We start from the raw sequence: 14667 nt of genomic DNA, 5'->3' as shown, positions 1-14667 counted from the left end.
TTAGAGATAATTTTGTGGAACAGATTGCGAGCTACGGGAAACGAATTTACCAAATTTGAGAGAGATTTTTCTCAAAAATGACCTTATCTACAAAAACCTCTTTTATTTTTGTAACAGGTGCTATGGTTTAGGAGATATGAGTTCATCTCCAACACCTATTTTCAGAAATTCGGCCCAAGTTTTATGTAACTGGTTCTATTTTGAAGAAAATGGTTGAGCTCAATTCCCTTAGTACAAGGATGAGAAAATGTATATATTTTATGAATTTCATAGTATAGGGGTTGGATTTTGGTAGATGGTTTGACTCTTGAGAAAGCCTTGAGCTTCATTGTACATTCATTTTCAGTATTTTGGCTAAGGAATTGAGACCAGGATTTGCAGCACTCTTTGGGATTCATGTGGCAATATGTATTTGGTACAGTGTTTTTCTTTGTAATTGTGAATTTTGTTTATGTATCCATCATCTATCTTATTTTCTTCTGAACTAAACAAACAAGAGTGTAAGTAGAATTCATTGAAAGTGCAATGCTCTACTTGAAGTTTGCTTTAGTTGTTTGATGTTTTCAACTGTTTGGAGAGGATTCTTGATTGCCCTTGCCCTCTTCAACACCCCAGCTGTCTTTTCCCTTCATCTAACTGAAATTTGAGTGCCAAAATGATTGCCTACCTTGCCCCATCGAGATCTCTGTAGAACTGACCCTCAATCCCCGCAGCCCAAAATTTGCTTTTCACTTGATTCCAACAAAACCCCCAAAAAACTCAAATCAAATCCTTGTACTTCATACCTAGCCTAAAATTAGTTTTATTTCAGTCATCTCAAGCCCCATTGATTATCTTTTGTTGAGATTGACCCGGAGAGAGCCCTCTCCTATCCTCGTAGGGCTAGCTACGAGGCTGAGCATGGTTTGATGTTGGCCCTAGATCCTACCTTTTCAGCCTGAGGTAAATCTAGGCACTAACATAGTGGCGACTCCACTAGGGAAGAAAAGTTTTTTAGTTTTTTAGTGTTTTTTGTTTTATAGACTACAGACGGAGCCTGAATTTAGCCAGGTAGCCTTCAAAACGCTTTTGCTTTGCATTAGCGCAAGTAGATAAAAGCTACTTCAGTCAATCTCTGGTTTAGTCTAATAAATGGAATATCTAACTTGCAAATTGCCCCAGTACTTGTATCAAGTTAGATCTGATTGTTGATGGTGGACAACAGTCAGACACATATGAAGGCTAAAACATTCACCTGGGGACTCCAACTCAATCCAGAGATTCCAGCGCTCACTGATCCGTTCATGCACTAAAATAAAATGGTAGGGTATATGGCAAACCCTGTGTTTTGTGAAGCTTTAAAAGAAGTTAGAGATCAGTTAGTGGATATTGAAATTGATGAAGAATTTTTCATTGTCGTGCTTCAATGTTTGAGATCTCCGAAGTTTCCTCCTAAAGTTAAAACTGGTTTCTTTGAGTTAGTTGTTGAAAAATTTGAGAAGGAGATTCAGTATTTAAATGATCAGATCCAATCATATGAATTCCAAGATCCCAAAAAGTTCTTGGAAACTCTCCCTCCTTCAAAACAAGAAACAATAGAGCTGCTCGTGGATGTTTGCATTGACATTTTACAGTTGGCAGTCTGTGTTGAGGAGTTAGGGCAGCAAACAGAGTCTAGTTTTTTCAATCCTATTGCAATGTACATGGAAATGTTTCTTAGTTTAAATGATAGATCAAATTGTCTTTTACACAACCAGACTCGTTATGTGCATGTATGGCTGTCATCATTTACATTTGTGTCATGGTTGAAGCACTTTCAAGCAGAATCCTTGTCACAGTTACTTGATTGGTTGATATGGCATTACAACATTACCTGATCTATCAATTTTACAACAAAGTGGGTTAGATTTGTAAATAAATAAGCTGTCTAAGGCAGCATTTCAGTTTTCAGTATTTGTTTATGTACATGTTGCAGTGTGTATATGTTTTTGGATTGGTATGAGTTGTTTTGGGTTTGCAGTTGTTTGACCATCCATGCCCAATAGAAGAGGCACTGTTTTCTTTCCAGAGATCTGTTGTTCTTGGCACCTCCAAGGAGCTACCATCCCCATTGGAGCCGATGTTAGTTCCAGTCTTCGCAGCCTGTCACGAGAGATCAACATGAGCTCTTACTATGTCTGGTTTTGTTAGATGTTTTGCACATGATGTTCAGCACAAAACATGTCAAAAGTGTGTCCATCAGAAGAATATTGGAAAAATCTTTCCAACGGTATATCACACTCCCGTAATCGGTTCCTGGATTAGAAGAAATGAATGAGTGATTCTTGGTTATGCATGTTTTGAGGTCAATTGCTGCACACATTGAAAAGTTTAGTACAAAATCAGTTTTTGAAATAATGGTAAAGAATTTTTCAAAAGTGAAAGAGGTTTTTGTTCATCACATACTATATAACAAAAGCCTCCTTCAATTTATGCACAGGTGCTACTATGTGGGAGATATACAGTGATATTGGGAGCCTACTTTAAAACAAAGCAAAATTTTCATATTTTTTAGTGTTTTAGTCAGTTTAGTACTGGGCCATTTTACAACAGATGGAAAGTAATTTTGCAAAACCCAAGGATGTTTTTGTTAAGAACGAGCCATATAACAAAAACCTCTTTCATTTTATTCATGGGTGTAATGGATTGGGATACGTGACAAGATATTTACAACTCATTTTCACAGATGTAAATTTTTAATGATTTTTTGTTTTAGAGATAATTTTGTGGAACAGATCGCGAGCTACGGGAAACGAATTTACCAAATTTGAGAGAGATTTTTCTCAAAAATGACCTTATCTACAAAAACCTCTTTTATTTTTGTAACAGGTGCTATGTTTTAGGAGATATGAGTTCATCTCCAACACCTATTTTCAGAAATTCGGCCCAAGTTTTATGTAACTGGTTCTATTTTGAAGAAAATGGTTGAGCTCAATTCCCTTAGTACAAGGATAAGAAAATGTATATATTTTATGAATTTCATAGAATAGGGGTTGGATTTTGGTAGATGGTTTGACTCTTGAGAAAGCCTTGAGCTTCATTGTACATTCATTTTCAGTATTTTGGCTAAGGAATTGAGACCAGGATTTGCAGCACTCTTTGGGATTCATGTGGCAATATGTATTTGGTACAGTGATTTTCTTTGTAATTGTGAATTTTGTTTATGTATCCATCATCTATCTTATTTTCTTCTGAACTAAACAAACAAGAGTGTAAGTAGAATTCATTGAAAGTGCAATGCTCTACTTGAAGTTTGCTTTAGTTGTTTGATGTTTTCAACTGTTTGGGGAGGATTCTTGATTGCCCTTGCCCTCTTCAACACCTCAGCTGTCTTTTCCCTTCATCTAACTGAAATTTGAGTGCCAAAATGATTGCCTACCTTGCCCCATCGAGATCTCTGTAGAACTGACCCTCAATCCCCGCAGCCCAAAATTTGCTTTTCCCTTGATTCCAACAAAACCCCCAAAAAACTCAAATCAAATCCTTGTTCATACCTAGCCTAAAATTAGTTTTATTTCAGTCATCTCAAGCCCCATTGATTATCTTTTGTTGAGATTGACCCGGAGAGAGCCCTCTCTTGTCCTCGTAGGGCTAGCTACGAGGCTGAGCGTGGTTTGATGTTGGCCCTAGATCCTACCTTTTCAGCCTGAGGTAAATCTAGGCACTAACATAGTGGCGACTCCACTAGGGAAGAAAAGTTTATTAGCTTTTTAGTGTTTTTTGTTTTATAGACTACAGACGGAGCCTGAAGTTAGCCAGGTAGCCTTCAAAACGCTTTTGCTTTGCATTAGCGCAAGTAGATAAAAGCTACTTCAGTCAATCTCCAGTTTAGTCTAATAAATGGAATATCTAACTTGCAAATTGCCCCAGTACTTGTATCAAGTTAGATCTGATTGTTGATGGTGGACAGCAGTCAGACACATATGAAGGCTACAACATTCACCTGGGGACTCCAACTCAATCCAGAGATTCCAGCGCTCACTGATCCGTTCATGCACTAAAATAAAATGGTAGGGTATATGGCAGACCCTGTGTTTTGTGAGGCTTTAAAAGAAGTTAGAGATCAGTTAGTGGATATTGAAATTGATGAAGCATTTTTCATTGCCATGCTTCAATGTTTGAGATCTCCGAAGTTTCCTCCTAAAGTTAAAACTGGTTTCTTTGAGTTAGTTGTTGAAAAATTTGGGAAGGAGATTCAGTATTTAAATGATCAGATCCAATCATATGAATTCCAAGATCCCAAAAAGTTCTTGGAAACTCTCACTCCTTCAAAACAAGAAACAATAGAGCTGCTCGTGGATGTTTGCATTGACAATTTGCAATTGGCAGTCTGTGTTGAGGAGTTAGGGCAGCAAACAGAGTCTAGTTTTTTCAATCCTATTGCAACGTACATGGAAATTTTTCTCAGTTTAAATGATAGATCAAATTGTCTTTTACACAACCAGACTCGTTATGTGCATGTATGGCTGTCATCATTTACATTTGTGTCATGGTTGAAGCACTTTCAAGCAGAATCCTTGTCACAGTTACTTGATTGGTTGATATGGCATTACAACATTACCTGATCTATCAATTTTACAGCAAAGTGGGTTAGATTTGTAAATAAATAAGCTGTCTAAGGCAGCATTTCAGTTTTCAGTATTTGTTTATGTACATGTTGCAGTGCGTATATGTTTTTGGATTGGTATGAGTTGTTTTGGGTTTGCAGTTGTTTAACCATCCATGCCCAATAGAAGAGGCACTGTTTGCTTTCCAGAGATCTGTTGTTCTTGGCACCTCCAAGGAGCTACCATCCCCATTGGAGCCGATGTTAGTTCCAGTCTTCGCAGCCTGTCACGAGAGATCAACATGAGCTCTTACTATGTCTGGTTTTGTTAGATGTTTTGCACATGATGTTCAGCACAAAACATGTCAAAAGTGTGTCCATCAGAAGAATATTGGAAAAATCTTTCCAACGGTATATCACACTCCCGTAATCGGTTCCTGGATTAGAAGAAATGAATGAGTGATTCTTGGTTATGCATGTTTTGAGGTCAGTTGCTGCACACATTGACAAGTTTAGTACAAAATCAGTTTTTGAAATAATGGTAAGGAATTTTTCAAAAGTGAAAGAGGTTTTTGTTCATCACATACTATATAACAAAAGCCTCCTTCAATTTATGCATAGGTGCTACTATGTGGGAGATATATAGTGATATTTGGAGCCTACTTTAAAACAAAGCAAAAATTTCATATTTTTTACTGTTTTAGTCAGTTTAGTACGGGGCGATTTTACAACAGATGGAAAGTAATTTTGCAAAACCCAAGGAGGGTTTTGTTAAGAACGAGCCATGTAAAAAAAACCTCTTTCATTTTATTCATGGGTGTAATGGATTAGGATACGTGACTAGATATTTACAACTCATTTTCAAAGATGTAAATTTTTAATGATTTTCTGTTTTAGAGATAATTTTGTGGAACAGATTGCGAGCTATGGGAAACTAATTTACCAAATTTGAGAGAGATTTTCTCAAAAATTACCTTATCTACAAAAACCTCTTTTATTTTTGTAACAGGTGCTATGGTTTAGGAGATATGAGTTCATCTCCAACACCTATTTTCAGAAATTCGGCCCAAGTTTTATGTAACTGGTTCTATTTTGAAGAAAATGGTTGAGCTCAATTCCCTTAGTACAAGGATGAGAAAATGTATATATTTTATGAATTACATAGAATAGAGGTTGGATTTTGGTAGATGGTTTGACTCTTGAGAAAGCCTTGAGCTTCACTGTACATTCATTTTTAGTATTTTGGCTAAGGAATTGAGACCAGGATTTGCAGCACTCTTTGGGATTCATGTGGCAATATGTATTTGGTACAATGATTTTCTTTGTAATTGTGAATTTTGTTTATGTATCCATCATCTATCTTATTTTCTTCTGAACTAAACAAACAAGAGTGTAAGTAGAATTCATTGAAAGTGCAATGCTCTACTTGAATTTTGCTTTAGTTGTTTGATGTTTTCCACTGTTTGGGGAGGATTCTTGATTAACCTTGCCCTCTTCAACACCTCAGCTGTCTTTTCCCTTCATCTAACTGAAATTTGAGTGCCAAAATTATTTCCTACCTTGCCCCATCGAGATCTCTGTAGAACTGACCCTCAATCCCCGCAGCCCAAAATTTGCTTTTCCCTTGATTCCAACAAAACCCCCAAAAAACTCAAATCAAATTCTTGTACTTCATACCTAGCCTAAAATTAGTTTTATTTCAGTCATCTCAAGCCCCATTGATTATCTTTTGTTGAGATTGACCCGGAGAGAGCCCTCTCCTGTCCTCGTAGGGCTAGCTACGAGGCTGAGCGTGGTTTGATGTTGGCCCTAGATCCTACCTTTTCAACCTGAGGTAAATCTAGGCACTAACATAGTGGCGACTCCACTAGGGAAGAAAAGTTTATTAGTTTTTTAGTGTTTTTTGTTTTATAGACTACAGACGGAGGCTGAAGTTACCCAGGTAGCCTTCAAAACGCTTTTGCTTTGCATTAGCGCAAGTAGATAAAAGCTACTTCAGTCAATCTCCGGTTTAGTCTAATAAATGGAATATCTAACTTGCAAATTGCCCCAGTACTTGTATCAAGTTAGATCTGATTGTTGATGGTGGACAGCAGTCAGACACATATGAAGGCTAAAACATTCACCTGGCGACTCCAACTCAATCCAGAGATTCCAGCGCTCACTGATCCGTTCATGCACTAAAATAAAATGGTAGGGTATGTGGCAGACCCTGTGTTTTGTGAAGCTTTAAAAGAAGTTAGAGATCAGTTAGTGGATATTGAAATTGATGAAGCATTTTTCATTGCCGTGCTTCAATGTTTGAGATCTCCGAAGTTTCCTCCTAAAGTTAAAACTGGTTTCTTTGAGTTAGTTGTTGAAAAATTTGAGAAGGAGATTCAGTATTTAAATGATCAGATCCAATCATATGAATTCCAAGATCCCAAAAAGTTCTTGGAAACTCTCCCTCCTTCAAAACAAGAAACAATAGAGCTGCTCGTGGATGTTTGCATTGACAATTTGCAGTTGGCAGTCTGTGTTGAGGAGTTAGGGCAGCAAACAGAGTCTAGTTTTTTCAATCCTATTGCAACGTACATGGAAATTTTTCTAAGTTTAAATGATAGATCAAATTGTCTTTTACACAACCAGACTCGTTATGTGCATGTATGGCTGTCATCATTTACATTTGTGTCATCGTTGAAGCACTTTCAAGCAGCATCCTTGTCACAGTTACCTGATTGGTTGATATGGCATTACAACATTACCAGATCTATCAATTTTACAGCAAAGTGGGTTAGATTTGTAAATAAATAAGCTGTCTAAGGCAGCATTTCAGTTTTCAGTATTTGTTTATGTACATGTTGCAGTATGTATATGTTTTTGGATTGGTATGAGTTGTTTTGGGTTTGCAGTTGTTTGACCATCCATGCCCAATAGAAGAGGCACTATTTTCTTTCCAGAGATCTGTTTTTCTTGGCACCTCCAAGGAGCTACCATCCCCATTGGAGCCGATGTTAGTTCCAGTCTTCGCAGCCTGTCACGAGAGATCAACATGAGCTCTTACTATGTCTGGTTTTGTTAGATGTTTTGCACATGATGTTCAGCACAAAACATGTCAAAAGTGTGTCCATCAGAAGAATATTGGAAAAATCTTTCCAACGATATATCAGACTCCCGTAATCGGTTCCTGGATTAGAAGAAATGAATGAGTGATTCTTGGTTATGCATGTTTTGAGGTCAGTTGCTGCACACATTGACAAGTTTAGTACAAAATCAGTTTTTGAAATAATGGTAAGGAATTTTTCAAAAGTGAAAGAGGTTTTTGTTCATCACATACTATATAACAAAAGCCTCCTTCAATTTATGCACAGGTGCTACTATGTGGGAGATATATAGTGATATTTGGAGCCTACTTTAAAACAAAGCAAAATTTTCATATTTTTTACTGTTTTAGTCATTTTAGTACGGGGCCATTTTACAACAGATGGAAAGTAATTTTGCAAAACCCAAGGAGATTTTTGTTAAGAACGAGCCATATAAATAAAACCTCTTTCATTTTATTCATGGGTGTAATGGATTGGGATATGTGACTAGATCTTTACAACTCATTTTCACAGATGTAAATTTTTAATGATTTTCTGTTTTAGAGATAATTTTGTGGAACAGATTGCGAGCTACGGGAAACGAATTTACCAAATTTGAGAGATATTTTTCTCAAAAATGACCTTATCTACAAAAACCTCTTTTATTTTTGTAACAGGTGCTATGGTTTAGGAGATATGAGTTCATCTCCAACACCTATTTTCAGAATTTCGGCCCAAGTTTTATGTAATTGGTTCTATTTTGAAGAAAATGGTTGAGCTCAATTCCCTTAGTACAAGGATAAGAAAATGTATATATTTTATGAATTTCATAGTATAGGGGTTGGATTTTGGTAGATGGTTTGACTCTTGAGAAAGCCTTGAGCTTCATTGTACATTCATTTTCAGTATTTTGGCTAAGGAATTGAGACCAGGATTTGCAACAGTCTTCGGGATTCATGTGGCAATATGTATTTGGTACAGTGATTTTCTTTGTAATTGTGAATTTTTTTTATGTATCCATCATCTATCTTATTTTCTTCTGAACTAAAAAAACAAGAGTGTAAGTAGAATTCATTGAAAGTGCAATGCTCTACTTGAAGTTTGCTTTAGTTGTTTGATGTTTTCAACTGTTTGGGGAGGATTCTTGATTGCCCTTGCCCTCTTCAACACCTCAGCTATATTTTCCCTTCATCTAACTGAAATTTGAGTTCCAAAATGATTGCCTACCTTGCCCCATCGAGATCTCTGTAGAACTGACCCTCAATCCCCGCAGCCCAAAATTTGCTTTTCCCTTGATTCCAACAAAACCCCCAAAAAACTCAAATCAAATCCTTGTACTTCATACCTAGCCTAAAATTAGTTTTATTTCAGTCATCTCAAGCCCCATTGATTATCTTTTGTTGAGATTGACCCGGATAGAGCCCTCTCCTGTCCTCGTAAGGCTAGCTACTAGGCTGAGCGTGGTTTGATGTTGGCCCTAGATCCTACCTTTTCAGCCTGAGGTAAATCTAGGCACTAACATAGTGGCGACTCCACTAGGGAAGAAAATTTTATTAGTTTTTTAGTGTTTTTTGTTTTATAGACTACAGACGGAGCCTGAAGTTAGCCAGGTAGCCTTCAAAACGCTTTTGATTTGCATTAGCGCAAGTAGATAAAAGCTACTTCAGTCAATCTCTGGTTTAGTCTAATAAATGGAATATCTAACTTGCAAATTGCCCCAGTACTTGTATCAAGTTAGATCTGATTGTTGATGGTGGACAGCAGTCAGACACATATGAAGGCTAAAACATTCACCTGGGGACTCCAACTCAATCCAGAGATTCCAGTGCTCACTGATCCGTTCATGCACTAAAATAAAATGGTAGGGTATATGGCAGACCCTATGTTTTGTGAAGATTTAAAAGAAGTTAGAGATCAGTTAGTGGATATTGAAATTGATGAAGCATTTTTCATTGCCGTGCTTCAATGTTTGAGATCTCCGAAGTTTCCTCCTAAAGTTAAAACTGGTTTCTTTGAGTTAGTTGTTGAAAATTTTGAGAAGGAGATTCAGTATTTAAATGATCAGATCCAATCATATGAATTCCAAGATCCCAAAAAGTTCTTGGAAACTCTCCCTCCTTCAAAACAAGAAACAATAGAGCTGCTCGTGGATGTTTGCATTGACAATTTGCAGTTGGCAGTCTGTGTTGAGGAGTTAGGGCAGCAAACAGAGTCTAGTTTTTTCAATCCTATTGCAACGTACATGGAAATTTTTCTCAGTTTAAATGATAGATCAAATTGTCTTTTACACAACCAGACTCGTTATGTGCATGTATGGCTGTCATCATTTACATTTGTGTCATGGTTGAAGCACTTTCAAGCAGCATCCTTGTCACAGTTACTTGATTGGTTGATATGGAATTACAGCATTACCTGATCTATCAATTTTACAGCAAAGTGGGTTAGATTTGTAAATAAATAAGTTGTCTAAGGCAGCATTTCAGTTTTCAGTATTTGTTTATGTACATGTTGCAGTATGTATATGTTTTTGGATTGGTATGAGTTGTTTTGGGTTTGCAGTTGTTTGACCATCCATGCCCAATAGAAGAGGCACTGTTTGCTTTCCAGAGATCTGTTGTTCTTGGCACCTCCAAGGAGCTACCATCCCCATTGTAGCTGATGTTAGTTCCAGTCTTCGCAGCCTGTCACAAGAGATCAACATGAGCTCTTACTATGTCTGGTTTTGCTAGATGTTTTGCACATGATGTTCAGCACAAAACATGTCAAAAGTGTGTCCATCAGAAGAATATTGGAAAAATCTTTCCAACGGTATATCAAACTCCTATAATCGGTTCCTGGATTAGAAGAAATGAATGAGTGATTCTTGGTTATGCATGTTTTGAGGTCAGTTGCTGCACACATTGACAAGTTTAGTACAAAATCAGTTTTTGAAATAATGGTAAGGAATTTTTCAAAAGTGAAAGAGGTTTTTGTTCATCACATACTATATAACAAAAGCCTCCTTCAATTTATGCACAAGTGCTACTATGTGGGAGATATACAGTGATATTTGGAGCCTACTTTAAAACAAAGCAAAATTTTCATATTTTTTTACTGTTTTAGGCATTTTAGTACGGGGCGATTTTACAACAGATGGAAAGTAATTTTACAAAACTCAAGGAGGTTTTTGTTAAGAACGAGCCATGTAAAAAAAACCTCTTTAATTTTATTCATGGGTGTAATGGATTGGGATACGTGACTAGATCTTTACAACTCATTTTCACAGATGTAAATTTTTAATTATTTTCTGTTTTAGAGATAATTTTGTGGATACGGGAAACGAATTTACCAAATTTGAGAGATATTTTTCTCAAAAATGACCTTATCTACAAAAACCTCTTTTATTTTTGTAACAGGTGCTATGGTTTAGGAGATATGAGTTCATCTCCAACACCTATTTTCAGAAATTCGGCCCAAGTTTTATGTAACTGGTTCTATTTTGAAGAAAATGGTTGAGCTCAATTCCCTTAGTACAAGGATGAGAAAATGTATATATTTTATGGATTTCATAGTATAGGGGTTTGATTTTGGTAGATGGTTTGACTCTTGAGAAAGCCTTGAGCTTCATTGTACATTCATTTTCAGTATTTTGGCTAAGGAATTGAGACCAGGATTTGCAGCACTCTTTGGGATTCATGTGGCAATATGTATTTGGTACAGTGATTTTCTTTGTAATTGTGAATTTTTTTTATGTATCCATCATCTATCTTATTTTCTTCTAAACTAAACAAACAAGAGTGTAAGTAGAATTCATTGAAAGTGCAATGCTCTACTCGAAGTTTGCTTTAGTTGTTTGATGTTTTCAACTGTTTGGGGAGGATTCTTGATTTCCCTTGCCCTCTTCAACACCTCAGCTGTCTTTTCCTGTCATCTAACTGAAATTTGAGTGCCAAAATGATTGCCTACCTTGCCCCATCGAGATCTCTGTAGAACTGACCCTCAATCCCCGCAGCCCAAAATTTGCTTTTCCCTTGATTCCACCAAAACCCCCAAAAAACTCAAATCAAATCCTTGTACTTCATACCTAGCCTAAAATTAGTTTTATTTCAGTTATCTCAAGCCCCATTGATTATCTTTTGTTGAGATTGACCCGGAGAGAGCCCTCTCCTGTCCTTGTAGGGCTAGCTACGAGGTTGAGCGTGGTTTGATGTTGGCCCTAGATCCTACCTTTTCAGCCTGAGGTAAATCTAGGCACTAACATAGTGGCGACTCCACTAGGGAAGAAAAGTTTATTAGTTTTTTAGTGTTTTTTGTTTTATAGACTACAGACGGAGCCTGAAGTTAGCCAGGTAGCCTTCAAAACGCTTTTTCTTTGCATTAGCGCAAGTAGATAAAAGCTACTTCAGTCAATCTCCGGTTTAGTCTAATAAATGGAATATCTAACTTGCAAATTGCCCCAGTACTTGTATCAAGTTAGATCTGATTGTTGATCGTGGACAGCAGTCAGACACATATGAAGGCTAAAACATTCACCTGGGGACTCCAACTCAATCCAAAGATTCCAGCGCTCACTGATTCGTTCATGCACTAAAATAAAATGGTAGTGTATATGGCAGACCCTGTGTTTTGTGAAGCTTTAAAAGAAGTTAGAGATCAGTTAGTGGATATTGAAATTGATGAAGCATTTTTCATTGCCGTGCTTCAATGTTTGAGATCTCCGAAGTTTCCTCCTAAAGTTAAAACTGGTTTCTTTGAGTTAGTTGTTGAAAAATTTGAGAAGGAGATTCAGTATTTAAATGATCAGATCCAATCATATAAATTCCAAGATCCCAAAAAGTTCTTGGAAACTCTCCCTCCTTCAAAACAAGAAACAATAGAGCTGCTCGTGGATGTTTGCATTGACAATTTGCAGTTGGCAGTTTGTGTTGAGGAGTTAGGGCAGCAAACAGAGTCTAGTTTTTTCAATCCTGTTGCAACGTACATGGAATTTTTTTTCAGTTTAAATGATAGATCATATTGTCTTTTACACAACCAGACTTGTTATGTGCATGTATGGTTGTCATCATTTACATTTGTGTCATAGTTGAAGCACTTTCAAGCAGCATCCTTGTCACAGTTACTTGATTGGTTGATATGGAATTACATCATTACTTGATCTATCAATTTTACAGCAAAGTGGGTTAGATTTGTACATAAATAAGCTGTCTGAGGTAGCTTTCAGTTTTCAGTATTTGTTTATGTACATGTTGCAGTATGTATATGTTTTTGGATTGGTATGAGTTGTTTTGGGTTTGCAATTGTTTGACCATCCATGCCCAATGGAAGAAGAACTTTCTGCTTTCCAGAGATCTGTAGTTCTTGGCACCTCCAAGGAGCTACCATCCCCATTGGAGCCAATGTTAGTTCCAGTCTTCACAGCCTGTCACCAGGTATCAACATGAGCTCTTACTATGTCTGGTTTTGTTAGATGTTTTGCACATGATGTTCAGCACAAAACATGTCACAAGTGTGTCCATCAGAAGAATATTGGAAAAATATTTCCAACATTATATCACACTCCCGTAACCGGTTCCTGGATTAGAAGAAATGAATGAGTGATTCTTGGTTATGTATGTTTTGAGGTCAGTTGCTGCACACAATGACAAGTTTAGTACAAAATCAGTTTCTGAAATAATGGTAAGGAATTTTTCAAAAGTGAAAGAGGTTTTTGTTCATCACATACTATATAACAAAAACTTCCTTCAGTTTATGCACAGGTGCTACTATGTGGGAGACATATAGTGATATTTGGAGCCTACTTTAAAACAAAGCAATTTTTTCATATTTTTTACTGTTTTAGTCATTTTAGTACGGGGCCATTTTACAACAAATGGAAAGTAATTTTGCAAAACCCAAGGAGGTTTTTCTTAAGCATGAGCAATATAATAAAAAACCTCTTTCCATTTATTCACAGGTATCATGGATTGGGATATATCTTTACAACTCATTTTCGCAGATGTAAATTTTTAATGATTTTCTGTTTTAGAGATGATTTTGTGGAACAGAGTGCGAGCTACTGGAAACGAATTTCCCAAATTTGAGAGATTTTTTTCTCCAAAATGACCTTATCTACAAAAACCTCTTTTAGTTTTGTAACAGGTGCTATGGTTTAGGATATACGAGTTCATCTCCAACACCTATTTTCAGAAATTTGGCCCAAGTTTTATGTAACTGGTTCTATTTTGAAGAAAATGGTTGAGCTCAATTCCATTAGTACAAAGATGAGAAAACGTATATATTTTATGAATTTCATAGTGTAGGGGTTGGATTTTGGTAGATGGTTGGACTCTTTAGAAAGCCTTGAGCTTCATTGTACATTCATTTTCAGTATTTTGGCTAAGGAATTGAGACCAGGATTTGCAGCACTCTTTGGGATTCATGTGGCAATATGTATTTGGTACAACGCTTTTCTTTGTAATTGTGAATTTTTTTTATGTATCCATCATCTATCTTATTTTCTTCTGAACTAAACAAACAAGAGTGTAATTAGAATTCATTGAAAGTGCAATGCTCTACTTGAAGTTTGCTTTAGTTGTTTGATGTTTTCAATTGTTTGGGGAGGATTCTTGATTTCCCTTGCCCTCTTCAACACCTCAGCTGCCTTTTCCCTTCATCTCACTAAAATTTGAGTGCCAAAACGATTTCCTACCTTGCCCCATTGAGATCTCTGTAGAACTGAGCCTCAATCCCCGCACCCCAAAATTTGCTTTTCCCTTGATTCCAACAAAACCCCCAAAAAACTCAAATCAAATCCTTGTACTTCATACATAGCCTAAAATTAGTTTTACTTCAATCATCTCAAGCCCCATTGATTATCTTTTGTTGATATTGACCCGGAGAGAGCCCTCTCCTATCCTCGTAGGGCTAGCTACGAGGCTGAGCATGGTTTGATGTTGGCCCTGGATCCTACCTTTTCAGCCTGAGGTAAATCTAGGCATTAACACGGAGCACTTGCCAAGCAATTGAGGAAAGGATACTCACAGATGCACCTTCATCTATAATAGTGCCAGATACAATCATATT

This window comes from Pinus tabuliformis, chromosome 1_1, assembly GCF_031772625.1.
Source record: "Pinus tabuliformis cultivar Carrire ecotype Pingquan chromosome 1_1, CPIR1, whole genome shotgun sequence".
In the NCBI taxonomy this organism is placed as follows: domain Eukaryota; kingdom Viridiplantae; phylum Streptophyta; class Pinopsida; order Pinales; family Pinaceae; genus Pinus; species Pinus tabuliformis.
Note: the sequence above shows the minus strand (reverse complement) of the source record.